The sequence below is a fragment of the Hippopotamus amphibius genome, chromosome 12 (assembly GCF_030028045.1).
Source record: "Hippopotamus amphibius kiboko isolate mHipAmp2 chromosome 12, mHipAmp2.hap2, whole genome shotgun sequence".
Lineage (NCBI taxonomy): Eukaryota > Metazoa > Chordata > Mammalia > Artiodactyla > Hippopotamidae > Hippopotamus > Hippopotamus amphibius.
In genome coordinates this window covers 49,274,990-49,301,825 of record NC_080197.1, presented here as the reverse complement: position 1 = coordinate 49,301,825, position 26,836 = coordinate 49,274,990, and the positions used below count along the sequence as shown (strand labels likewise).

The 26,836-nt window shown below is 47.7% G+C and overlaps 1 non-coding gene and 2 pseudogenes across 1 annotated transcript; 1 reads left to right on the top strand and 2 right to left on the bottom strand.

Annotated features, from left to right (window-relative positions):
- The first annotated feature begins 11,022 nt into the window (after positions 1–11,022).
- On the top strand, positions 11,023–25,054 carry LOC130833983 (mitochondrial nicotinamide adenine dinucleotide transporter SLC25A51-like; annotated as a pseudogene).
- Positions 18,868–18,940, bottom strand: TRNAR-CCU (transfer RNA arginine (anticodon CCU)). The gene has a single exon. It is a non-coding gene; the product is annotated as a tRNA-Arg (tRNA).
- LOC130832988 (PDZ and LIM domain protein 1-like) lies at positions 23,242–24,476 on the bottom strand (annotated as a pseudogene).
- Positions 25,055–26,836: the final 1,782 nt, after the last annotated feature.

The window sequence follows — 26,836 nt, the reverse complement described above, 5'->3', positions numbered from 1 at the left end:
TATCAGGAGGCAGGGACCACTGTGGGTGGTTATGGAGGGTGACCACCACATATAGAAGCTAGGACTCAGAGACCTCCCTGGTGGCTCAGTGGTTAAGAATCCGCCTGCCAATGCAGGGGACTCGGGTTCGAGCCCCGATCTGGGAAGATCCCACATGCCTCGGAGGAACTAAGCCCGTGTGCCACAACTACTGAGCCTGTGTGCTGCAGCTACTGAAGCCTGCACGCCTAGAGCCTGTGCTCCACAACAAGAGAAGCCACTGCAATGAAAAGCCTGTGCACCACAGTGAAGAGTAGCCCCCACTGTCCACAATTAGAGAAAGCCCATGTGCAGCAATGAAGACCCAACACAGCCCAAAATAAATAAATTAATTAAATAAATTTATTTTTAAAAAAAAGTTAGCACTCAAATTCAGGTCTATCTGTGGCAAAGCCCTGTACCTCATTGTACTGACCTCCCCAAGCAGCCGTTTTGAATGTTGGGGTCCTTCTGAAAGGAATATCACCTTCAGCCTGCAATATCATGGAGCAGATAAGTGGATTATATTAAGAATGTTGTGACAGAGACAGAGAAGCCAGGTACTTGGGTATGGTATAAAGCAAGAGAAATGGGGGAACTGAGGATGGGTCCAGTTAACTGCTGCCCACTGTATATTTAGTTTTTTGCTTCTGGCATCAGCTATTAGAAAGTCTCTGTGGGTGAACCTCTGAGCACTCTTTTATACCAGTGACAGTCCTCCTGCAAAGCTTCCCTCTACAGGTTTGGATTTCCCTAGGTAGTGCCAAGTTTTTAGAATAGAAACTGACTTTCTGGTCTGTCCCTGACCAGAAAGTCTTCAACCTGCTGGGTTTAACCAGTCTCAAGAAACCATCCAATCCATGTCTATCCCCCAGGGTCTGCAGATGGAAACACTGCAGGGAGCAGCTTGGTGCATTTCTCTTTTTCTTCTGGTTTATTCTATATTAATATCTAGTAAGTGTTTCTTTGGTGGTGTCTCAGTGCTCACTAGTTAAACTCTGAAAATTGAAGCCTTGTAGCTTTCATGGGAAATAACCACTGATTTACTGTGGTGAGATCTATAAATATTGTTCTAAGTTCTAATGATAATGACCACTGAGATCATTTTTCACAACATATAATTTCCATTATTTTGAAAATCAGCCCTCAAGTCGGGATCTTGGAAGAGCAGCTATTTCCTTGGAGGTCTGAGCTCTCATCAGTAAGTTTTTCTTCTTCATAATTCCTTCCCTTTATACTCGTTTATACATCCTCTCTTCATTTCTTCCTTTGTTGTTGTTGATGCAAACATTACCAATAAGAGAGACCTTGGGATTCATTGCTCGACAAGTAAATAATTATTTTTTACCTGCTTGTACCATTATTTTCAAGGTGTTTCCATAAATATCTCATCTAATGCACACTATAACTTAATAAAGTAGATAGGACAGGCCTCATCCTCATTTTACAAATGAGGAAGACAGATCCTCATAGATTTGAGGCACAGGTAGGGCTGCTTGGACTCAGCGGGTCCTCCACCCCCCACAGTATGCCTCCCTCCTTTAGGATTATTCTGCCTAACCTGGACCTGGGAAACCTAAGACACTTTATGAACACGTGTCTCTATCTATGGAAAGTCATGCTACCGAAAAAACTACCCTAGAGCAAGATGTGCTCTGAGGGGCTGGTGGGCTCTCTGTTATTTTAAAAATCACTTTAGGGGGTTCCCTGGTGGTCTAGTGGTTAGGACGCAGCGCTTTCACTGTCGTGGTCGGGGAACTGAGATCCCTTAAGCCCACAGCCAAAAAAAAAAAAAAAATTACTTATAATCACTTTTCCTTTTTAATTAAAAGAAAGGGTCAAAATAGAGAGGATTACGGAAAACAACATAAGAACGAAGCAGTTACTGGAGTTGACATTTTGCTATGGCCGCTTGGAGTCTGTCCATCTGTCTGTTTCTTATGAAGTAAAATGTTCAGAAACAGCTCATTCTCCCCTCCACCCCCCATCTTTTTTTGTCTCTCCCAAGGCTGCCCCCATCCTGAGTGGTGCCTCCTTCCGTTGCATCTTGCTCTCCCAGAGATAAAACATGAGTCACACATGCTGTGCCATTGTTTTGTGTTCTGAAAGCATGTACAAAGTTTCCTACTTTGTAAACCCATTTTAGGCTCACTGCTGATCAGTGCCCGGGCTGGTTCCCCTTTCCTGAATCTCTCACTCCTCTGGTGTGAGGGCCATCTCAGGAAGAACGTGGAGACCGCCCAGGATGTTAGCCGCTCCAACTGCAGTAAGCGCTGGGGTCCACGAGGGTCCTTCCCCGGGAGAGGCACAAAGCAGGGCACCCGGCTTCCGTGTGGACTGAACTGCGCGGCCGCTGCCCAGGAGGGTAGTAAGAGGCCCACATCCCAACACAGGCTGGAACGGGAACCCCGTCATTTTACGTAGTGAAGCAGGCCAGAGGACAGGATGGGTTCCTCCATGGCTCACTTGGAGAGATGGCTAAGGGCGCATGGCGCCTTGGCACTCACCAAATTGCCTTTTTCCAGTCCTTACTCTTTACCCAGCAAACAGCAGGTCACCAATTTGGTGATCTTGTTGCCTCCGCTCCCCCGGGGGAAATGCCAGCAAGCTGTAACCCCACGTGTTCTGAGACCCCGGCAAGCTGCGCTGGACGAGGAGTCCCCGCCTCTGGAGGAAGCCACAGGACCGAAGAGCGGCCTCGAGAGCGCCTTGCCCGGAGCGCCCTCTGGCGGCCGGCCCGGCAGCAACCGTTTTCAGGCGCCCCCTGAGCGCACAGCCTTTGCCGCCAGAGTGTTTTCGCGGCTCCTCTTGGGACTCTCCTCCTCCCTCACCAATGCGCTGCGCTGCCTCCTGTGTACCAGGCACATTTACTTCTTACTGCAGCCCTGCACTGAGTCCCAGCTGATACTCTTTCTGTGTGACCGGAGCTAGGGGAACCCGGAAGAAGGCACTGTGCTTGCCGCCCAGAAGGGCACGCAGGTCAGACCCCGGAGGCCGCGGCCAAGACGCGAGCAGGCGGGCAGAGGGCTGGGGATGCGGGGCGAGCAGGAACGCGTGTCAGCCGCAGACATCCAGGAGGTCTTTCTGGGGAAGCCGGGGTCCGAGTTTCCGAGGAGAAACTGGATTTCTGATGGGGGCGGGGACAGGGCGTGTCCAATCCCTTCCTCAGGGTTTCCCCTCCTGCGCGCTTTCTCTCTCTCCTCACTCACCCAGACCCAATAACTCTCCAAATCACGGCTGCCCAAAATGTCCACTTCCCAGGAGAGCACATGTGGGCGGCTCGCAGCGGCCCTCCCCTCTCTCGCCCTTCTTGCTCCTGTGCTTCCTCCGCCCCCGCCCATCCTCGCGTTCTCCACTGGGCGCTGAACGCGGGATTCCTGAATCCTGCACAGCCTGTGTGCAGATTGGGCCCTGTGTGGATCAGGAAGGGGGAAGCGGTTCTTGAACAGGAGCTGAAGGAAAGCAGAAAAATCTGAGGCAGCCTGACAGAAAAGTCGTGTAAGGGAGCCAAAAAAAGGGCTTTTCCTGTGGATCAAATCGGGCCCACAGACACGGTTACTCTTGGAGAATCTTCCCGACTCTAGGCGAGAAGGATGGTGGGGAGAAGCTGGGAGCAAAGACCGGAGTGCTTGGGGCAAGTTCAAAGGAGGGCACTTGGCTCATTTTACCTGGACTGGAGGGCTTAGGTGGATTTGTCTTTTATGAGACCTACAGATGGTTTTCTTAAGGCACAGGGGAACCAGCGGGGGTTAAGGACCCAGAGAGGGGCATGATGAAGGTATTTTTGCAAAGATTCCACAAATGTTTCCCTTCCACACTGGTTCCTGTGAGAAGGCACCAGCTCTCCTGGTACCTTGTCAGGAGCCCCATGTGCCTGCTTGGTGGGCACCACCCCACCCCAGCCTCCCCCAGACAGGAGCTGCCCCTCGGCCCTCAGTGTCTGCCTGCTGTTTTCAGACTTTCTGCTCCCGCAGGTGAGTAAGGAAGCCAGCCATAGGCATCACTGAGAGAGAATGACCTTGAAGCCAGCTGGGTGCTTGAGGGAAGGAGACCAGCAATGGAACACAGATGTGGGTCCCAGGCCTCTAGGGCTTTATGTGAATTCACCACCTGCCAGCTGAGGGTCTGTGAGCAAGCTCTGTGTCCTCACTGGTTCAGAGGTCCTCTGGCAGCCACGCCACCCTCTCCCGGTCACCCAAGCAGCTTGGCATTTCTTCCGGCTTCCAGTTATGGATGCAGAGTTCAATGGGGACTCTATACTCTCTTGCTCTGATTTCCAGGTCAGTCTATTTTCATAATTTAAAAACAACGATAACAACAATAACACCATCTATTGAGCACTTACTACATACAAGGCACTCCAATAAGCCCTTTAAAGATACAAGCTATTTTTTTTTGTAATGAGATAACATCTTATTTTAATTTTCACCATTTATATACAAACGCAAGTTAAGAAAACACATCACAAAAACTAACATTTTATAGTTAATATTTATAGGTGCATAGTTTCATACTCACATGTTTAAGTATTGTATATATTAACAAATTTCACATCAACATTTTTAGAATCATTAAAAGATCTTAAAATCTTATGTGAGAATAAATCACTCACAGTTTTTCAACATCAGCAAAAAAAAAATAATGAAGATTTAGAAATAAGTGGTAGTCACTTAGGTGTTTGTAATTTGTTTCTACATTTCAGATTTGAAGCCACAATATCCACAGCACACAAAGACCCTGCTACCATATATTCAGTGAGAGGGAAGCACCGAAATGCTGAGCTGGGGCAGGTACGGATACTCCAGGCACTGCTGATGGAAGCCTTCAAAACACACTGTGCAAACTTTGAGAAAATGTCATGATTGGGCACGTTGGAACTGGGCACTTGTACAGGGTGGAACGTGGAACGTCTGTCAGCAGGTCTCAGGAAACTGGGAGCAAAGATGTTTCTTAGGCTTCAGGTCTGTAGTCCTGATGCCCTTCCTCAGAAGGTACTTCATAAGCCTTGTTGTCAGGATCCTTGGGCGTATCTTCCAGAATTCCTTCCTTCCTGGGAGGCTCCTTCACTCTGCTGCTGTGGAGGAGGGCGGGGGGCTGTGGCTCATGGGGCGATGATGAGGACGCTGGCAGCAGGGGTTCTGGGAAGTGCTCATTGGCGTGGGCCCTCCCGGAGTCTACCATTAGCCCCGCCAAAGAGCCCCACAAGCTATTTTTTTTTATAGTAATGCAGTCTTTTTTTTTTTTTAAGTTCTTTATTGGAGTATAATTGCTTTACACGGTTGTGCCAGTTTCCGCTGTACAACAAAGTGAATCAGCTGTATTTATACATATATCCCTGTATCCCCTCCCTCTTGAGCCTCCCTGCCACCCTCCCTATCCCACCGCTCTAGGTTATCACCAAGCATCGAGCTGATCTGCTTGTGTTATGCAGCAGCTTCCCACTAGCCATCTATGTTACATTTGGTAGCTATTTTAATCATTAAAATAAAATTAAAATAAACCTATGATGTAGGTATTAGGATGCCTACTTTGCAGATGAGAGGCTAAATGAAGGTGAAGTGACTTGTCCAGGAAAGTCCCCGAATTGGGATTTGACTCCAGAGCCCAAGTCCTCAACCACTATGGCAGTGACTCTTAAGGGTCGTCCACATTAGAACCCACTGTAAAAGTACCAGTTCCCAACCCCCGACCCATGCTGACTGAATCAGGCTGTCTAGGGCTGGGGCCTGGGACCTGCACTCCTGCGTGGGGATTCACTACACAGCTGGGGCAGGTAGTATTTTCCGGAGATGGCCACATCTATACTTTTATTCCAGGCCACCTGCTTTTCCTGTGATGGGACTGACACTTTTCCCTCACAAGATGGAGGTCTAGATTCCCTCTCCTTGAATCTGGATGAGGTCTTGTGGTTTCTCCACACTGTGAAGTGCAGTGGAACTGATGTTATGTGACTTCCAAGGTTAGCTCATCAAGAGAATACAGCTTCTGCCTTGTGCTTTCTGGTCTCGAGAGTGCTCCCTCTCTCTTGTGCTCACTTTTGAAACCCAGCCATCCTGTTGTGAGGAAGCCCAGACTACACAGAGAGGCCCCGTGTGACTGTACCAGCTAAGACCCCCCGCTCAGGTGTCAGCCCGAGTCAACCGCCAGGCATATGAGTGCCTGAGCCTTCAGCTGATCCCAGCCCCCAGCCTTCCAGCCTTCTGGCTGAGGCCTCAGACATTGTGGAGCAGAGGCAAACTGTCCCCGTTGTGCCCTGACTGACAGGTTTGGCTTCCTGACCCAAGAAACTATGAGAGATAATACACGGCAGTTGTTTTAAACCACAAAGTTTGAGATAATTTGTTACAAAGCAAGTGATAGTTAATATGACACCCAAGCTTGAGAGCACTGCGCTGGATTCCACAAATCCTCAAGGCTTGTGCGGCCCTTGGGCATTACCCACTGAGGCCTGCAACCCTCTGCCCTTTGCCCAGGCTGAGCTGTGTATGTGTCCATGTGTATAGCCTGTCAGGCCGTGTACAAATATCCACTGACTCTCCTGCTGTAGCCTGGGTTCACACCTTCCTGGATAAATAATGCCACAGCTGTAGCAAGATCAGAAAAGAACTAAGGGCCAGTTCAACTGGAGTTCAATGGAGAGGTGGGCTCCCTTTACCCGAAGTATTTGAGGTGGGTGTGGGGAGCTGGGAGAAAGTTGAAACAGAACGTGTTTGGTAAGGAGCACCAGTCTCTGTCCTTGGAGGGACTCATGTGTAATCGTTTGTAATTGGCATCTAGTTTCTATGCAAAAAGAGAGGCAGAATATAGCAGGGTCTTTGAAGCCCACAGTCTTGAATCTGACCTTGGCTCTAGTTCTCCCTAACTGGGTCTATTTGGGAAAAGTCACTTCACCTCTGAAACTCAGTTTCCTCATCTGTTAAATATGTATACCACTTCATAAGGTGATTGCAAACACTAAGATGATCCCTGCTAAATCCTTAACCCAGAACCTCAGCAAAGGAGAGCTATTATTAATAAAATAGATGCTCCCAAGTTATTTAAAACACCTTAAATCTATTTCGATTAATTACTGAAATCCACAGTGCCTGATCAAAACTAATTGGTTGCTCAACATAACAATTATAGGCTATTAGGGGGAAAGAGATGCAGGTCGCTAATTTTCAGCACATAGGGTAAAAGGTGTTTTAATCTGCTCACACTGTTATAACAAAATACCATAGACTGAATGGTTTAACAGTATAATTTTATTTCTCACCGTTCTAGAAGCTGGAAAATCTAAGGTCAAGGTTCAGTATGGTTCAGTTTCTGGTGAGGAATTTCTTCCTGGCTTGAAGATGACCACCTCCTTCTTATTGTATACTCATATGATGGAGACAGAGAGAAGAAGCTTTTTCTTATAAAGGCATTAATTCCATCATGAGGTTTCCACCATCATGACTTCATCTAAATTTAATCCCCTCCCAAAGGCTCTCCAAATACCATAACATCGAGAGTCAGAGCTTCCACATGTGAATGGGGGTGGGGGCACAATTCATCTTACCCTTCTCTTTCCCAAGGGCAGCATCCCCCTAAGGTACCTCCATGCCACCTTGAGCTTCTGGGAACAAAATGAAATTTGGTGAGCTTTTATTCTGACATCTTCCTGACCTTCTTCATGGGTTGCCATGGAGAGGTGGCTACTGACTTCTTTAAGGTCTAAAATGGTCATCTTTGAGAACTAGGTAATGACAAATGCCTCCTCTCCTCACACAAGGGAGCATGTATTTCCAGGGACTTTGTGGGCGCATTGGTCCACACATTAAGAAACCTGGCAGAGGCACATCTGATTCTGAGCACTGCAGGAGCTGCAGAGTTGTGCTAGGAAGGGCCTTAGGTCCAGAGCCTGGCTGAGGCTGCTGATGACCCCAGGCGTTCCCCATCCAGCCCTCTCCAGCCTGATGTCCGTCTGTCTGTCAGCCCCTCCAGGATCCGAGGGTCCATGCACCTGACAGGCAGGAGGTGACACTGACCGGCAGCAGCTGGCCATTCGGTTGGTCAGTTGGCCCCACGGCTCAGCCAATCAGGATCATCCAGCAGTTGGCTCCTTGGAGATAGAATCAGTTAAACCAGCAAAGCCTCTGTCAGACTCCTCAGTGATTCAGGACTATTTGTTGATCTAGGCTCCATCAGGAGTGCCATTGAGGAATGTCTGTGGTCAGGGAGGTGGTGGAGGTTCAGGCAGCGCAGGGGCAGAATGGGAGCTGCCCCAGGCCCAGAGAAGGGCAGACACCTGGCTGCATGTGGGCAGGCGGAGGAGCTTCCAGGAAGGAGAGGCCCCACCTGCCTGGTAAGAGGTGAGAGCACACAGCAGGGATGGGGCAGGATGAGCACCCCTCCCAGAGCAGGCCATCTCCCAGGGCTGGACTCCCTCCGGTAAACGGAACAGGGGCAGGCCACCTTCGGAGCAGCCTGGGGACAGGCTGAGACCTGGGAAGAAGTGGGAGGAGGAGTTCTGGGCATGGGGATGAGGGCAGGATCCTGGTATCTGAGCTGTTGGGGTGAGGAGGGGGCGGCCGGGCCCCTGGGGAGTGAGAAGAGCACCCACCCTGGTTGCTGTTGGAGATCACGGTCTGAAGCTTGATTTTGGTTTTACCAGATTCCTCCTGGTGGGCACAGGCGAAGGTGCCATGAGAGCCAAGGCCTGACTGAGGTGGGAGCCCTGGTGCTGAGCCCAAGTTCAGCCTTAAGTGCCCATCCTGTTGTCCCCCCTTGGAGAGTGGGTTGCAGGGACCTGAGTACACCTGGGCCACATCCCAGTTCTGTCATGACCACAAGGCCACCCTGTGCAGGTGCTGTCACCTCTTTGTGCCTTTGTTTCCTTATATGTAAATGATTTAAATGCCAGGAACAGCCCCTCCCTTGGGTGCATTCAGGACAGTCCCTTTCTAAGCAGCCAAGGCTCATCCTCCCATAGGGGTCCCCAGGGCTGGGACACCCTCCTGCTGATCCACTGGGGGGCCTCAGGGCTGGGGCGTGGTGCCCAGGAGGACCCGCCTCTCCCCTGAGATCCCGAGTCACCGCAGCCCCGGGTGTCTGGTGAGACGATGGGTGGACCCTCAGGCAGGTCACCCAGGGCTGCTTCCTGCTCCTCTCCTGGCTGTCAGCCAGACATCCCGTTCCAGTTTGTTTGAACCAGACAAAGACACATGATATAAAAACCACGGTCACTTTGGTCGTTCCTTTCAATTGAAAGAAAAACAGACCCACTTGGGCTTTTGTGGGGAAATGCCTCCCTCCAACTCCAGGAACTCCCGTGACCACAGAGGCCAGGATGCAGAATCTCTGGGTTAAGAATTAGGTCTGAAAATGTGGTAAGGAGATGAAGGTGACATTGGGGCCAAGGTCTGCATCCTAGATGCCTTTGTTCCCTCGTCCCAGCCGCCCAATGGATCTGAGGTGAAAACAGGGCCCAAATGAGCTGGCCCAGCTCTTGGAATGGCTCCCATGGTCCACGCAGAGGGGAAGGGAGCACATGTTGCAAAGTCAGCTCTGGGCCAGACTGCTGGCTTCCAACACCAGCTCCTCATTAGGGACCCCCTGGCCTGGGTCACTCACGTCGCCTCTCTGTGCTTCCATTTCCTCATCTGTAAAGTGGGAGTGATGACGGTGTTTCTGCCTGGGAGTGAGTGGAGACTCTGGAGTTAGGGCAATGGAACGGGCTTAGAGCAGCACCGGGCCGCCGGGGAGCACCCCACGCGTGTCAGCAGATGATGTAAAGGAAGGAAGCAGGCAGAGAGTGTCTTGTGGGCAGGACAGACGCTTGTTGTTCTGTGGTGATGCCGGAGCCATCCCTGCACATGGAGCTACTGGCCTCCATCCTCTGCAGGAAGATGCTGTGCGGAATGTCTTCAGGTAGACAGCAAGTGGAGGGAGAACAGCCACAGGCAGGCTGGAGGCCCCTCGGGCGCTGCCAACGCCGGGCACAGGCCAGGGCCACAGAACTTAGGGACCCACGAGGAGGATGGTTTCCTGAGCTGATGAGGAGAATCAGCTGGGCACTCAGCTAAGAGGAGGTTCGCTGAGCATGTGCCCACAAACCACAGACACACACACACTCATGTGCACGCATAGCAGACACACCGAGGCACGGCCACGTTCAGACACACCTCTGCCCTCCTCTCTGCAGCCCAGGAGAAGAAGGAGGCCACTGGAGTGGCTGACATGCTGACCTGTTCCCCTGGGACAAGGGCAGGGCACCAGTGCCCTCCCCCAGCACCTCTCAGCTCTGCATAGACTGGGTCAGAGCGTCAGCTCCACATCTGCTGAAAGGCCACTCCTGCCATCTAGGGACCAGTTTTCCCGTGTAAAATACCTGATTTTTGCCATCCCAGGTGGCCATAAGATGCAAGCCTCCCCAACCCCCACCTGGACATGAGCCCTGCAGTTTAGAGAAAATCATTTGTTTTTTGTTTTTTTTAATTTATTTATTTATTTTATTTATTGGCTGCATTGGGTCTTTGTTGCTGCACACGGACTTTCTCTAGTTGCTGAGAGCGGGGGCTACTCTTCATTGTGGTGCACAGGCTCCTCATTGTGTGGCTTCTCTTGTTGTGGAGCACAGGCCCTAGGCGTATGGGCTTTGATAGTTGTGGCACTTGGGCTCAATAGTTGTGGCACACGGGCTTAGTTGCTCTGCAGCATGTGGAATCTTCCCAGAGCAGGGCTCGAACCCATGTCCCCAGCATTGGCAGGTGGATTCTTAAGCACTGCACCACCTAGGAAGTCCGGCCCTGCAGTTTAGAAAATGGAAATATGGTCACTGCTTTCCTGACCCTTAGGGGACCAGGGTCGTGGAAACAAAATGAAACTATTGTTAACCTGCTGGTTGTGATATCATCTTTTAGATTCCTCATATGTCGGGAAAACCTAATGCTCAGACAGCAGGGAAGGATTTGCAGATGTAACGGTCAGCAGGCAGCCCTGTGACAGAGCTGTTCTTGCTGCTTCTGCTCTGCCCAGTGCTCGATGGTGCTGCATGCACCAAGTGGTCAGACTCCAAGGGACCGTGAGAGAGGGGTGTCCCAGCAGCTGGACCCAGATGACTCCTGCATGAGCTGGTGACGCTGGCCCCTCTGCCTGGGAGAAGAGGAAACTCAGGGCTGGCCCTGAGATCTGCTCTCCCCACTACCTGCCCCGTCCATCTTAGCCTCTCATTTTGAACAGAAAATGAGGAAGGCAGGGAAAGACCCATGGATGGAACCAGCAGGGGCTCGGCAGACACCACAGAAGCCCTCGGGCCTCTCACGCTCTCCTTTTGGCAATTCCCAGGTGTTGGACCAGTTTGGATGCTGAGGCAGCTGAAGGTGGCTGCATGGCCGGCTCCCTAATCCCAGAAGGGGGATCTGGGCCCCTCCTGCAGTCTCAGGTTCAGGCTCCCATGCTGGGGTTGGGGTGGGGTGGGGCAGATACTGCCTCCCTCCTGGGGCAGGACAGGACTGGGCCGACCCCAGGGAGATTCTGCATTCCTGCCTTCCCCTGGAAACTTCTGCCAGCAGGGCTCCTCTCTGCTGCCACCCTGGCCTTAGCCCTCACGTCCACCAGGAAAGGGCCTGGACTCAGATACAAACCTGGATTCTGGATGCAGCCCCTGCTGGTCCTGCTGGGCCCATTGCTGTGCTCTCAGGCCTCAGCCTTCTCCTCTTCCTCCTCCTCGTCTGAGCCGTGAGAACAGGGGAGAGAGCTGGCAGGGCAAGGAGTCTGAAGAACCTGCATTTTCTATGTGCTGCTCATCAGATGCTGACTTCCAAGGCTGGCTGGGCCCCCGCTGGCTGTGTGCTCTTGGGGAAGTTTAACTAACCTCGTTGTGCCTTTGTTCTCCTCCCCAGAAGGGTGATAATAGGAGAACTGACTTCACTGATGTGCTGGGAGTTCCGGTTTGTTTGAACTTTACCTCTTGACATATCCTGACCCTGGACAGAGGGAGGTGGGATGGGATGAGAGCGAGGCAAGAGCTAGAAGAAAGGATTATAACTGGTTGGGTCCCTCTGGGGCGGGGACTAGAGGCATTTCACAGGTATGGGAGGCTGGGCTGCAGGGATGTCATAAGGGTCCCATTGTGACACACTTCTCGCCCAGCGGAGCGGTGATTGGCTAAGGCAATGGAGGGGGAGGGATAAACCAGAGGCTGGTTGCCAGCACCTGCGTCCAGCACGGAGACGGGCTCAGAGAGATGGCGCTCCCGACCCCTTCAACCCCTTCACACCTCCCCTAAGGAGAACTCCAATTTCCTCCCCTCTCCGTCTCCACAGTAGGGCTCAGGGCAGGCGCCGGCTGACCCCTCCGAGCCCGGTAGATGCAGACTCAGCGGCTGCTCTCCCTACCGGTCGGCGGCAGCATGGGGCTGGCTTCACCATGAGAATGAGACCTGCCGAGGGGATCCCGACGCACGGACTGTGCGGAGGATGCCCAGCTATCCCGTGTCCTCTTCCCGTCTCCATCTGTGGCCTGCCCGCCTCCAGCATCTCTGCTTGTTTGGGTCCTGCTCTTAGGTTTCCTTAAAAATCCCCCTGCCTCCAGGTTCCCTTTTGACTTTCCTACTGATCTGTCCCTGCGTGTTTGCGGCTGCCTGGGCTCACCAGGGCTGCTTCAAAGTGAGAGGAACATGGTGGAGATGGCTCCTTGAATGTCCTGGACCACAGTGCAGGTGAGAAATGCACCCTATCAGAGCAAAAAGGAATGGTCTCATGACAACATCACTTTGAAGATGGGGCTCAGAGGACACACGTTCCTTAAATTCAGTCCATGAGAGCTCACAAAGATCATACTCTTCGCAAATTCTAGCAGAGTGTTTGCTGTGGTTTGGGAGAGAGGCCTCATAAGCATGACTCCATCTCCTGGCCCCATGACAGCTTCCAAGATTGCACCACCACTCCTCACTTGGCAGGATGGTAGGCATATGGGCTTCTTCTGCCTGGAGAGCTTCACTTCCATCACTGGTGTCCACCTGGGGAATCTCCAAGAACTGCTCTGCAAAGGTACAATCAAATGCCCATTCTGCACTTCTGAAGTCATTCACTAACCAAACACATATAAATGGACCTGTCTCCCGTGTGTGGTTTCCTATATGCCTGATATTGAGGATAAAAGGCAAAGGCAAGACTCTGTTCCTTTCCTTTAGGAGCTCACAGATCACTGGATGAGCCAGAGAAGGAAACAATAATTGGCTCTAACCAGAGAGAGAGTGTGGCCACAGTGTGGGAGAGGAGTGAGTACACAGGGAGGGAGTCTAGAGAAGATGACTGGCACAGACCACTGAAATCAGTGCAGCCTTCCTGGGAGAGATGTGATCTTTGGAGATGAAATGGCATGTTTTAAAGGGGGTGGGGAGAAGAGCATTCCAAGGAGAGGTACTGTGTGGTCAAGGCCCCCTTTCCTGGTCCCCTTCATCTCTGCAGCCATTCCCTTCTCAGCTCTCTCTTGGCTCTGCACAGCCTCGGCAGTTCTCCCAACCATGAGGCTCTGAGTCCCACTTGTAAAAAGAACATCGTGGTTGGTGACTCTGCTGCTTCTGACTCGACCTCCCTGCTCTGCTCTCTCCTGTCTCTGGTGTTCTTCCCACGTACCCAACCTCCACACTGCCAAGCGAGCAGGTAGAAAACTGCATTTCTGAATGTATGCTTGTATATGATTTGAATATTTTGAGTCAACATGGTGAACATATTTCTCAAAATTTGCTGTGAGGGATTAAGTCTGAAGCAGACTCTGCCCCTTAGAAAGTAAATTCAGCTACAAGGAGAAAGGAAAGCGACACTTACCCACCCTTTTGGCTGCTGAGTTTCCATGTGCACCCTTCAACACATGTTAGAGCTTACATAAAACAATGTAACAAATGTATATTTCCACCAAACAAAATACAGCTTTCTTCTGTATATCTGGAGACATTTCACGCTCTCTCCAAAATAAGGAAATGCACAGTTCCAACAGTCACTATATATACTGCTGACTACATTAATTATTCTTCAGAATTCATCATGGTTCCACAGAATATTCTGTTACCTGAAGACTAAGTCATAAATTTAAATTTCAAGCCAAAGCAATCTTGAGAAAGAAAAAACAGAGCTGGTAGAATCAGACTATACTACAAAGCTACAGTCATCAAAACAGTATGGTACTAGCACAAAAACAGAAATATAGATTAATGGAACAGGATAGAAAGCCCAGAAATAAACCCACACACCTATGGTCAACTAATCTATGATAAAGGAGGCAAGACTATGCAATGGATGCAAGACAGTCTCTTCAATAAATGGTGCTGGGAAAACTGGACAGCTGCATGTAAAAAAAATGAAATTAGAACATTCTTTAACACCATGCACAAAAATAAACTCAAAATGGATTAAAGACCTAAATGTAAGACTGGATACTATAAAACTCTTAGAGAAAAATATACGCAGAACACTCTGACGTAAATTGCAGCCATATCTTTTTTGATCTGTTTCCTAGAGTAATGAACATAAAAACAAATGGGGCCTAATTAAACTCAAAATCTTTTGCACAGCAAAGGAAACCATAAACAAAATGAAAAGACAATCCACAGAATGGGAGAAAATATTTTTCAAACCATGCAACAAGGGATTAATCTCCAAAATTTACAAACAGCTCAATATCAAAAAGAAAAAAAAATTAAAAACTGAGCAGAAGACCTAAATAAACGTTTTTCCAAAGAAGACATTCAGATGGCCAACAGGCACATGAAAAGATGCTCAGCATAGCTAATTGTTAGAGAAATGCTAATCAAAACTGCAATGAGATGTCACCTCACACCAGTCAGAAAGGCCATCATCAAAAAGTCTACAAACAATAAATGCTGGAAAGGGTGTGGAGAAAAGGGAACCTTCCTACACTTTTGGTGGGAATGTAAATTGGTGCAGCCACTATGGAGAACAGTATGGAGATTCCTTAAGAAACTAAAAATAGAGCTACCATATGATGCAGTAATCCCACTCCTTGGCATATATCTGGAGAAAAACATTGTTTGAAAAGATCCATGCATCCCAATGTTCATTACAGCGTTGTTTGCAATAGCCAGGACATGGAAACAACCTAAATGTCCACTGACAGATCAATGGATAAAGATGTGGTACATATATACAATGGAATATTACTGACCCATAAAAAGAATGAAATAATGTCATTTGCCACAACATGGATGGACCTGGAGATTATCATATTAAGTGAAGTAAGTCAGATAAAGATGATATTGCTTATATGCAGAATCTTAAAAAAAAAAGATACAAACTTATTTACAAAACAGAAATGGACTCATAGCCATAAGGAATGAACTTATGGTTACCAGGGGAGAAAAATGGTGGGGGGGGGGGGATATATTGGGAGTTTGGGATTGGCATGTACACACTGCTATATTTAAAATACATAACCAAGATGCTCAACATCACTCATCATCAGAGAAATGCAAGTCAAAGCCACAATGAGGTATCACCTCACACCGATCAGAACGGCCATCATCACAAAATCTGGAAACAACAAATGTTGGAGAGGGTGTGGAGAAAAGGGAACTCTCCTGCACTGTTGGTGGGAATGTAAGTTGGTACAGCCACTGTGGAAAACAATTTGGAGGTTCCTTAAAAAACTACAAATAGAACTACCATATGATCCAGTAATCCCACTACTGGGCACATACCCAAAGAAAACCATAATCCCAAAAGAAACTTGTACCATAATGTTTATTGCAGCACTATTTACAATAGCCAGGACATGGAAGCAACCTAAATGCCCATCAACAAATGAATGGATAAAGAAGATGTGGCATATATATACAATGGAATATTACTCAGCTATAAAAAGGGATGAGATGGAGCTATATGTCATGAGGTGGATAGACCTAGAGTCTGTCATACAGAGTGAAGTAAATCAGAAAGAGAAAGACAAATATTGTATGCTAACTCACATATACGGAAACTAAAAATGGTACTGATGAACTCAGTGACAAGAACAAGGACGCAGATGCAGAGAATGGACTGGAGAACTCAAGGTTTGGGAGGGGGAGGGGGGTGAAGGGGAAGCTGAGACGAAGTGAGAGGGTAGCACAGACAGATATATACTACCAACTGTAAAATAGATAGCCAGTGGGAAGTTGTTGTATAACAAAGGGAGTTCAACTCGAGGATGGAAGATGCCTTAGAGGAGTGGGACGGGGAGGGTGGGGGGGACTCGAGGGAGGGTGGGGGGGGAGATGAGGGAGGGAGGGAATACGGGGATATGTGTATAAAAACAGATGATTGAACTTGGTGTACCCCCCCAAAAATAATAAATAAATAAATAAAATTAAAAAAAATAAATAAAATACATAACCAAAAGGAACTACTGAATAGCACAGGGAACTCTGCTCAACTCTCCGTGATAACCTAAGTGGGAAAGGAATTTGAAAAAGAATAGACACATGTATATAACTGAATCACTCTGCTGTACACCTGAAACTAACAAAATGTTGTTAATCAACTATACTCCAACATAAAATAAAAAAAAATTTAATTAAAAATTTAAAAAAGGAAAAAAATTAGATGCCAATAATTTGTATATTTGTAAAACAGTGGTAGGAGAGAAAAGAGCAAAATGATAAATATATACTATCAACACATACATATGACAAGCAAAGAAAAAATATGCAAAGCTATTGTCATACTTGTTCCTATAATTTGTCCTGATTACACTCTGTAGCTTCCTTCTTTCACTACTTGTTCTATACTTGCCCTGCTCTCACTCAGAGCCTCAATTAGTCTCAGCGCTGTGTCGAGTGCAGTGATCCAAAACTGTGTTCCCAAAGGGTCTGCATCCTCAATCCTGCCACCTTTTAGTTGCAGTGGTTTTCCTTTAACCTTTACAACTGAGAACAGAAGCACAAAGAGGCACTCCAGAGACTCCCCTGGGTTCCTAACACAGCCCTCCTTGCCCTCACTGGGGTAGCAGCAACCCCCCTTCCCCTCAGGATCGATTACACTGGACAGTAATCACTTTTTGTTGGTTCAATGGAACAGAGAGGGTAAAATATTCAGATAGAAGTCTCATAATTGCTATGTCCTCCAGTATTAATCCCTCAAGGGCTAACCCTCTAAACTAGCATAACTCTAAGCTGCTGGGACCAAATGCAAAAACTCTGCAAATGGGTTACGGGATGTAACTGTCACAGGAGCCACATCCAACTCTATTCCTCACTCACAGAGCAATATACTCTGGCCATGGGGAGATCACACCATATAATTGTCTCTGACACAAAGTATATACTATTGAAACTGTTAAACAGAGCCCATCCTCTCTCAACAGATACTACACTGAATCTAAGCCATTCCACCTTTCAGTTAGGCCAGACACTTACAGGTGATGGGGTGTGCGATAAGAAGAGTTAATGCCATGGGCATGAGTGCATTGCTGAACATTTTTTGCTGTGACTTGAGCTCCTTGATCAGATACAACAATGGGTAAATTACCATGAAAGTGCATAAGGCATCCTGTGAGTCTACAGGTGGTGTTGCTGGCAGAAGCATTACAGGCAAGGAAGGCAAATCCTTTGTGCTTCAGGGTCACACCTGCAGGGCTAACAGCTGGGCACTTTTGTGTATTACCAGCTAATTGTGCAGACCCAGATGTAGACCAGTCTCAAGTGCTTTCCTCAGTCACAAGGAACACTTCATGAGGCCATAGGCATGGAGTGAAAGAGAGCAGACAATGCAACAAGAGTTCATGTCAAAGGAGTCTGAGCCACCTGCTCATGCAACTACTCATATTTTCCCAACTTAAACTTGATCTCTTATATGCCATTCACTTTTGATGGCATTTACTTGCTGCTGCACGTGCTCAAACTTACGGCCAGGTGTGTTCATGATGGGACGTTCAGGCCACAGATTTCCCTGATGTTCTGGAGTTAGGAGTTCAGAATCTACCAAGGCCCAGTAGCAAACCAGAAGCTACTCTCAAAAAGAGAGCAGTTATCTCCAGAAGAGGATATTTTCTTACACAAGCCCATAAATCAAGCTGCTGTCCTCTTGTTCATGCTTGTGAGAAGCTCCAAACATCAGCTCTATTTGCCACACTTTGAGTGTCATTGGACCTGCTGGAGCATAAGCACCAGGTTGTAGAGCAGCTGGTACTACAGCCTGGACGTACCACAGAACCTCAACTTTCTCTGGTCTAACTTGAAACTGGCCTCTTCATGAGCAACTCTGTAGATGGGTCGAGACAGTTCACTCACATGTGATATATGTTGCCTATCAATTCCAGAAAGGTCTACTGAGAATTATGTACCTTTGTTCATGCTAGGTGGTACAAGGTGTGGAACCTGCTCTTTTGCCTTGGATGATATCTCTACCTGCCACAGACTACTGAACCCCTGGAAACTACACTCAGGTGGCAAGTCCCTGGATTTTCATTTGCTGTATCTCCCATAATGTGGTTCACATGTGTCTTAATAAAGGCATCTAAAGTTCTTCCTGCTCATCATTTTAATACAGTGGACCAGTGTTACGTTTTGTGGAATGTCAAGTCAATATCTCTATAGACTATAATATGGCAGAGAAAAGAACAGAACTAGCCACACGGTGCTGTGAAGATATGCTGTGACCCCTGATAGGTAAAAGCAATTTTTCTAGTGGTCCCTGCAAGATGAGATGAAAAACAAAAAGGCATTAGCTGTGTTAGGAGCTACGTATCAAGTTCCAGGGGGCATGCTGATTTGCTCCAGTAAAAATTTCTTATTTTTTAAAGTATTTATTTGGCTGTCGTGCTGGGTTTTAGCTGTGGCATGTGGGATCTTCATTGTGGCCTGTGAGATCTTTAGTTGCAGCATGTGGGATCTGCTTCCCTGACCAGGGATCAAACCTGGGCCCCCTGCATTAGGAGCACAGAGTCTTAGCCACTGGACCACCAGGGAAGTCCCTCCAGTAAAAGTTTTAAATCTAAGTTTGTAGTCACAACTAGAGTTGCTGCCTCAGTTAATGATAACCCACAGTCAATCTCCAAAATTCATTTGAGTTCTGTACAGGCCAAACTGGTAAGTTTAAATGTGATAGATATCACCATCCCTGCTTCTTTCAAGTCTTGGACTGTGGCATTAATCTATGGAGTTCCCTGAGTGATGCTGTCTGACTTGTTAGTAGGGAGGGGAAGTTGAAGGGGCTTTCATCTGTCAAGCATACACACCAAAAAAGGCAAGGCACAGGCTGGGGGATCCCCACCGCTGAGGAGCCAATTCTAGACAGCAGCTAAGCCATTTCGTATTCTGCAGCTCTCTTCTGAGGGGTGGTGGTGGATGCGACAGGAAGCCTCGAACCTCCTCAGAACCCCAGAGGCAGTGGCAACCTTCAGGGAACATAGGGAAGTGAGTAGGAAATGACCCAGAGCAGCTCTCTCAGACCTTCCATGCTCTTGTGTTCCAGGGACCACAAGGTATTCTGGCAGAAGTTAGAGTACCTGCACTTCAAGCCTTTGCCTGTGAGGCTTATATTGATATATGCAAGGTTGCCAGGGTGCCCAGGTGGAGTCATGCCCCTACATGTCCATACACTTTGGCCTTTTACACATTCAACAGGAATTCTTGGTAGCAAAGCCCATCCCATCACATGCTCTAAGTAATGGATAATGGACAATCACATTGCCGCGGACTTCCTGCTGGCCAGGTACTGTGGTGTGTGTGTTGTGGCGGGGGGTGGGGGGGGGCAAGAGGGGGCAGGTTGCCAACACCTCATGCTGCACCTGGGTTTATGACATGGTTAACTTACTCACACTAGCATAGCCCTCTTTTCCAGTGTTGCCCAAGACACATCAGTACACTCATGCTATAGAATTTAGAAGAATCAGTAGTCAATGAGAAATGTACAAAAAAAGTCTGCCAATAATATCAGTGTCCACAAAGTCAATTTCGTTCTGTTGTTTCAAGTGGAGGCTATTCCTTTCTGGTGTCAGTAGCTATTGGAAGTTTTCTGATGAAGATTCAACATTGGCTAGCATATTTGAGGGTAGCGGTGGCAATCTGGGTTAAATTGGCCAAATTCCCTGCGGACAAATAGCTCAGAGTGAGATTATGTACCTCCCTTCCACCCTGACATCCAAGGCTCTATAGAGTCTTCTTCCTGTCAGCCATCCTTCCCACAGCCAGGTAATCAGAAGGATGGGTCCCTGCATCCATCACTCCATCACGCTTGAAGAACTCTTCCCGTGTCTTAACCACACCATAAACTCAGACTCATCTTGATGTGGCTCAGCAGTCTACACACTTCGTACTGTCCTAGAAAATGTCTCTCACCTCCTGACGTGTGGTCACAACGGGACCGCCTTAGGAGCTGTGGTGGAATATTTCCACCTCTTGTTCCTGATCAGCATCATGGGCATAATTGCCTCAGTTCAACAAGTGTAGCCAGGTAGGAAAAGCAGCACCAGATTAGAGTCACCCACCCCCGGCTCTTTTTTGCTAGCCTGAAATTCCAGTAGCCCAGGTTCCCAGAGGTAAGCACGGGAGGTAGAGCAAGAAGGGTTAACTATGCGGTTTGGGCATCTTACTGGCAGTCTGGGCCTCCTCCATCCGCCAACCTGACTGACATTCTATGTAAATAGGAGGTGCTGTTTCCAGGACTTGCTGCATTTACACCTCAAAGTGTCTTGTGAAGGGCATGCTCCCTGAGAGCTGAGCCTGCTGTTAGTGATTTTGGTCAGCTTCTCCTCTCAGGGGGCCCATTCCATCCTTTAGAGGCACCTGCTAACTGGAAGTACAGGTCTGACAAGCTTGTGGATTCCAAGGATGTTCATCATTGAAGGGTCCTTTCTCTTTGGCATCCACACAGGTCACAGACGGGAGGCTGGGTCTTGTTGCCATAAGGTTTGTCCCCACAGAAGGTGAGACTTTTTCATCTAGTTGTTCCACCACATGGTCATTGCCTCAGAGTCAATGAAAATATGACAAGGTGCATTGGTGGGGGTGGGGGTGGGGGTTTCCAGGCAAGCATCACCGTCTGCAGCTCCCCCCATTGAGCAGAGTTCCCTTTACCAGGCAGAGTTTTAAGCAGTTTTATTTGGGTATACCCCATCATCCTTTAACATAGCCCATCTGTCTGTGAACCAGGCCCAAGGAGCCTCAGTAAACTGGGTTGTACCAAAGCCCAGAAGAAGCTGGAGGGGCTGGCACAGACCCTGCATGTGAGATAGCCATGTTTGGCCAATGAGTGGGCACTCTTTCAAGTAGCTGTAAGATGTCATTAGCGCCTGGTTTAATTTCCTGAATACACCACTTCCACGAGTAATGCAGGCTTGTTGGGCAATACCCACTTTGTTGGTGTTCTTATTTCTGACCCATCTCAGGATAGAGATGTCAGGGTGTAGTACTACCTGCTGTTACTTTTTTTAGCTTTTCAGTGTCCACTAGAACCCAATAACAAGCAATGACTGTCTTTCAAACAGAGTATACCAGGTGGCAGTGTCAGGCACAGGTACTGCAAAGTGGCATTCTCAAGGTGTTTAAAAACATCATTCTGGGGAATTCCCTGGTTTCCAGTGGTTAGGACTCAGCACTTTCACTGCTGGGGCCAGGGTTTGATCCCTGTTTGTGGAACTAAGAGCCCACAAGCCATGCTGCATGGCCAAAAAAGCACGCGCGCACACACGCGCGCACACACACACACACACACACACATCCATGATTCTCGTTGCCAGTGTTGGCTACAGGGCTCCTGGGCTGCCCTACCAGTGGGCAGGCTGCTATCAGGTGTGGAGTCCAGTGCCTGCGGTAATGGGTTAAAAAATAAATCCATCTTGAAGAAGAAGGATCTTAAGCAACATAAATTCAGAAGCTCATGAAAAGAGGCCACCAATCCTATGGTCTTCAAAACGAGATATATCACCTCATATTGCAAATGCTGCTCAAATGAAGCATTACTTGTGTGGCTGCCTTGAGCTTTCAACAATGTAGCAACCGCATTTCCCATTCCAATGGGCCTCTTTCCCATGACAGCTGCTGGAATCAAAACCTGGGGGGGCGGTACTTCAGTTGAGGAGGGATGGATTTGGAAACGTGTATCCCAGAATCCTTCCCCTATTAATGCAAAAGACAGCTACACTGGCACTTATGTTTGGTCTCTATAAGGATTTATCTTGCCTTCTCTGTTCCCCAGAGTTTGTAACCTGAAGCCTGGCAGCAATACTTGCAGGCTCAACAGAAGCAATTCTCACTCCACTGGAAAGAGTTCAAACATTGCTTGAAGACCACAAGCATCACGACAAATTTACAAGCACATATCAGGCTTTCAAGGTGCTGAAATGACTTGGAATTAGAGAGTATTTATCGAGGCTTGGTGCCCATGCTTTTCCGAAATGAATTCAGCAATGTCCTTTCTCTCTCTCTCTTTTTTTTTTTTGGCCTTCTTGGTCCTGTTAAACAGCATTTCTCTTCACTGTAGGTATCTTGGAGGTGGGTGGTGTGTCCTTCTAGGCCTGTCAGCAGGTGGCGAGGGCAAAGGAGCCAGAGCCTTTCTAATCTCTGAACAACGTTCTTGGGAAGCAAGGGGGTTGGGTGGGCAGCCGATGGCTGTGTCCACGTGGGCCTCAAGGCAGGCTCCATGGCCCGGTGTCAGAGTCTTGGGGCCATGTGACTGAGGCTCAAGGACCACATACACCTTTGTCCAGCAGGGCTGCTACCATCTCGGGAGCCTGAGGTCCTTGAAGGCCGGGACCCCTTTTCCCTGGCTCACCGCTGGGAGTGAACAACCCTGAGAGAACTGGACGGCAGACCCACTGCAGGGTATTGGACCCAGAGCAGCATCCGTCCCAGTGCTGCAGACGAGTGAAGGGTTGCCCGCGACTGATCACCAACAGATGAGCACAGGACGAGGCACATTGGCTTGCTTGGAGGTTTGGGGGTTTTTTGTGTGTTTTTTTTGGGGTGGGTTGTTTGTTTTTGAAGTCTGTTAATTTATAGAGTAAAAATGAAATCATTGTCAGACATATTAAATTCAGTTTGGTTCAAATTTGGCTGATGTCCACTTGCAGCAGAGATGAATGGAGGTGAAGAGGAGACACAGTGACTCTGGCAAGCGGACACCGAACAAAACCATCTCCCTTTGATTATAAAAGTGGGCAACACACAGCCAGTGTGAGGCAGCTAGCAAAGGGGGTCTCGACTTTTTTAATGAGCAGGGATAAAACCAAAGTAAGTGACAACTTTCCAGAAAAGAGAGGCCAGAGCTTTCAGAGGACAGGACGCAGCAGGTGCTGGCTGGAGAACAGTGTGGGTGCAGAGCTGCCAGAGCACTTGGGGAGCGTAGTGATCATGTGGTAGGAGCCCTTGGATGGAGCGACCTGCACCTGGGCATGCTCTTCACAGTAGATCTGATCTCCACAAAGAAATGGCCTTTCTGTTTCAGCTTGGTGCCACAGTCGGTGCACATGTAACACTCAGGGTGGTGGTGATGGTCCTGCAGCTTCACAAACACAGGCAACTTCTGGCATTTCCAGCTTACGCAGCCGCTCTTGTGACTGGAGCCTCGACACAGCTGAGTCCTGAGGGTTGGTTGGGATCCCCTTCTCCTGAGACACAGGATTTCCTGCAAAACGAGGAACGAAGTGGACTGGTTTGGAGGCTCATTTAACTCCTGTTTCTCCTGGAGCATCTTGTACACTTCAGAATCTTTGTCGATGGCGAGTCCGCCTGGAAGCTGGGAATGATCCCAGGCTCTGCCGTTAATCTCCTGCCGGCTGGCTGCCGTCTTTGACTCCAAGGCATTGTTAAAGCTGGAGCTGTTTCCAGAGGAGTCGAGGCTGCTGGGCTGTTGTGCTGGTTTGTGATGAACCTGGAGGCAGAGCTGGGGCAGGTGAGGCAGTACAGGGCATGGCGCTCCTGTCTTTGGGTGCCTCCTATGTGTAGGTTCAGAGGCTAAATCCATCTTGTATGGCTGAAGTTCCCTTCCTCTGTCACCAGAGGAGACCAGATTTTCTGTTCAGATCTGGCTACTGCGAGAGTCGTTGTGTGTGCAACCCCTGGTTTTGTTCTGAGGTTCCTAGTGCGTCATATTGCTGGCATTTCCCCCACAGAATTAGCTATAGCAGCCTTGCTTCCAGGAAATGGCGAGAGGCTGCTTGAAGTCCTTGCCCCCCACAAGGCGGAATCTCCAGGGTCCCGGGCCCTGGAGGACTATTTGTGGGTAATCATTGCGCGGTGACAGTGGATGGTGACCCGAGGGGACGTACATGGCAGGACGTGGAGCGGCGCACTGGGCTCCTGGCAGCTGTCCTCCTAGGAGGTTTTGAATGCGGAAGAACAGCAATGAACAGTGCAGTTTTACGGCTGGGGCGGCAGCAGTAACCCAGCCCAGGAAGAGGCTACGCAGCAGCAGGAGCAGAATTTGAAGCCCCGAGGACCAGTGGCCACCATCAGCTTGGACCCGGAATCTAGGCTTCAGCATCTGATGTAGAAATACACTCATCTTGTGCTGAGTATCAGAGGGGATTTTCTTACCAATGAGAGAGCCAAGAAATGGATTTGGCAAACTTTTCTGAGACAAACACTTCTGGTGTCATTAAATTAATGAGTTTCCTAGTATTGTCCCTTAACCGAAAGGAGCTTTTATACATTAAATGTTGTATAAATTTTTGTTATATTGGATGAGGGTCTGAGTCCTTTGAAGCAGAAACTTCTTGAAATTACTATCTCCATGCAATTACCATAAACATACCATAATAAAGGACAGTCTTTGTTGTTGGTTCTTAAAATGATTTTATCTGTGGACATCTGTGGGATGCCATGTTGGGAATCTTGTTTTTCCCAGTGAATGTTGTAAAACCTCGCGTGCAGTCTCAGATTGGTGGGAAACTTCAATCTTTCCCCAAGGTTTTCCAAAAAATCTGGCTAGAGCAGGACAGAAAGCTGACAGATCTTTTCAGATGTGCCCACATGAATTACCACTGGTCCCTCATCTCTTGGGGCATAATTAATGTGACTTATGAGTTCTTGTTAAAGATTATATCAAAGAAATCAATTCAGTGCCATTTATCAACTGAATAGACCAAAGAAGAATTCAGTTCTCTTCGATCCTAATTAGCCAATTACAAGTTGGTGTCATAAGTCCAGGGCACAATGAGTTATGGGCAAAGCTGTTTTCCTTAAGCATGAACAAATTCAGAATAAAAGGCTTCAGTAGGGGAAAAAAAAAACTCTTCTCATATAAATAGATGGTGAGCATATGTCAAAGTGTTATTTAAAATTCCTTAATGAAGAAAGCAGAAGAGTGACAAAACTAATTTAATGAGGCTATGTGAAACTGGGATGTATGTAGAAGAAAAATTGCTTAATAGAATACAAAATGTTATTGTTCCAAAGGACAATAAAACTGCAACCTTCAGGATTATCATCTTGACCAAATACAAAAATCAACACAACTTACCATTTTCCTACAAGTTCACCTCTACCTGTACTAAGTTATAAAAGTTCACCATAAAATTAATTATTAATAAGTCAACGAAGTTGCATCCCTGAAAAAGTTAGATGATCTCCAGGATGCTTAACAAAAATGCTCTTAGAATGCTACTTAAAAGTCATACAATCATCTTTTTTGCTTTATTTCAAAGTTTTTGGTAATTTTGCTATACGGTGGCTTAATATTGAGCAATTCTCACACACCTGCCCCAGGAGACATGTACAAGCACTCAAAGCAGCAATGAGTGTGTTAATAAACCTCAAATATCCATAAAGAGCATCATGGAAGCATCATTACAATCATTACAATGAAGTAATCTTCATTGTACATCTTAACTGAGCACTACCTGAAAAGTACAGCTACATGTTCCTAGATGGAATTATATAACCTAATTGTGTCATTGTGGTAGATTGAGTTATAGCCTCCATTTGTGATCTCCTGCTGCTGTGTTACAGATCTGCACCTTTCCTGATGCCTCGTGGTGGGCAGAGAGGAATTCCTCACCTCTGAATTTCAAGCTAAGTCTTGTGATTGCTTTGGCCACTGGGATGTAGGTGGGCAAGACATAAGCTAATGCTAAAAGTGTTTGCCTGGTGGGGCTTGCTCTCTTGTGCTCCTGCCTTTTGCCTGGTGAAGAGCAGGCTTCAGAAAGACCCTGGTCCTTCCTAGGAGAATGGGAGACTCATGGAGCAGGTCTGGACCCAAACTGCGAACCAGCTGCACCTGGCTCCGTCAAACCCAACCAACCCCAGGAGGTATAACAAGACAGAATTGCTGATAGCTGTATGCTACTGAATTTTGGGATTGTTAGTTATACCACTTGGTCATGGTTAACTGGAACAGACACATAGTGTAAAAATACAAATATTTTGAAGAACATGTAAAACTATTTAATAAATTTTTTGAGCATACAAACAATTGTTAAAAAAATCTATAAAGAAAAGCAAATGATCACTAAACAAAATTCAGGATAGTGATTACCCTTACGGTGAACGGGGAGATATAATTGTTGGTGGCACAGAGAAGACCTCAAAAAAAAAATGGTACTGTTGTTGAGATGGGTACACTGGTATTTACTTTATTAGTACACTGCATACATTACATATAAATTTTATATAACCTCTCATTTATAATAGATATTTTATTTAAAATGAGGAATAACTACATGTAAAAACTTGTAGTTTTTATGAGAATTGTAAGAAGATATATAAGAGCCTGGGACATAGCCATGGACAGTTATCAATATGAATTCTTAAAAAGAGATGTAGAGACGATGAGTTATCAGAAAGGAATGACCCAAAGATTTAATCAAAATTACCAAATTAAAAAAAAAATGGCTTAGAAAGAAAACTCAACAGAAAAGTGAGTCC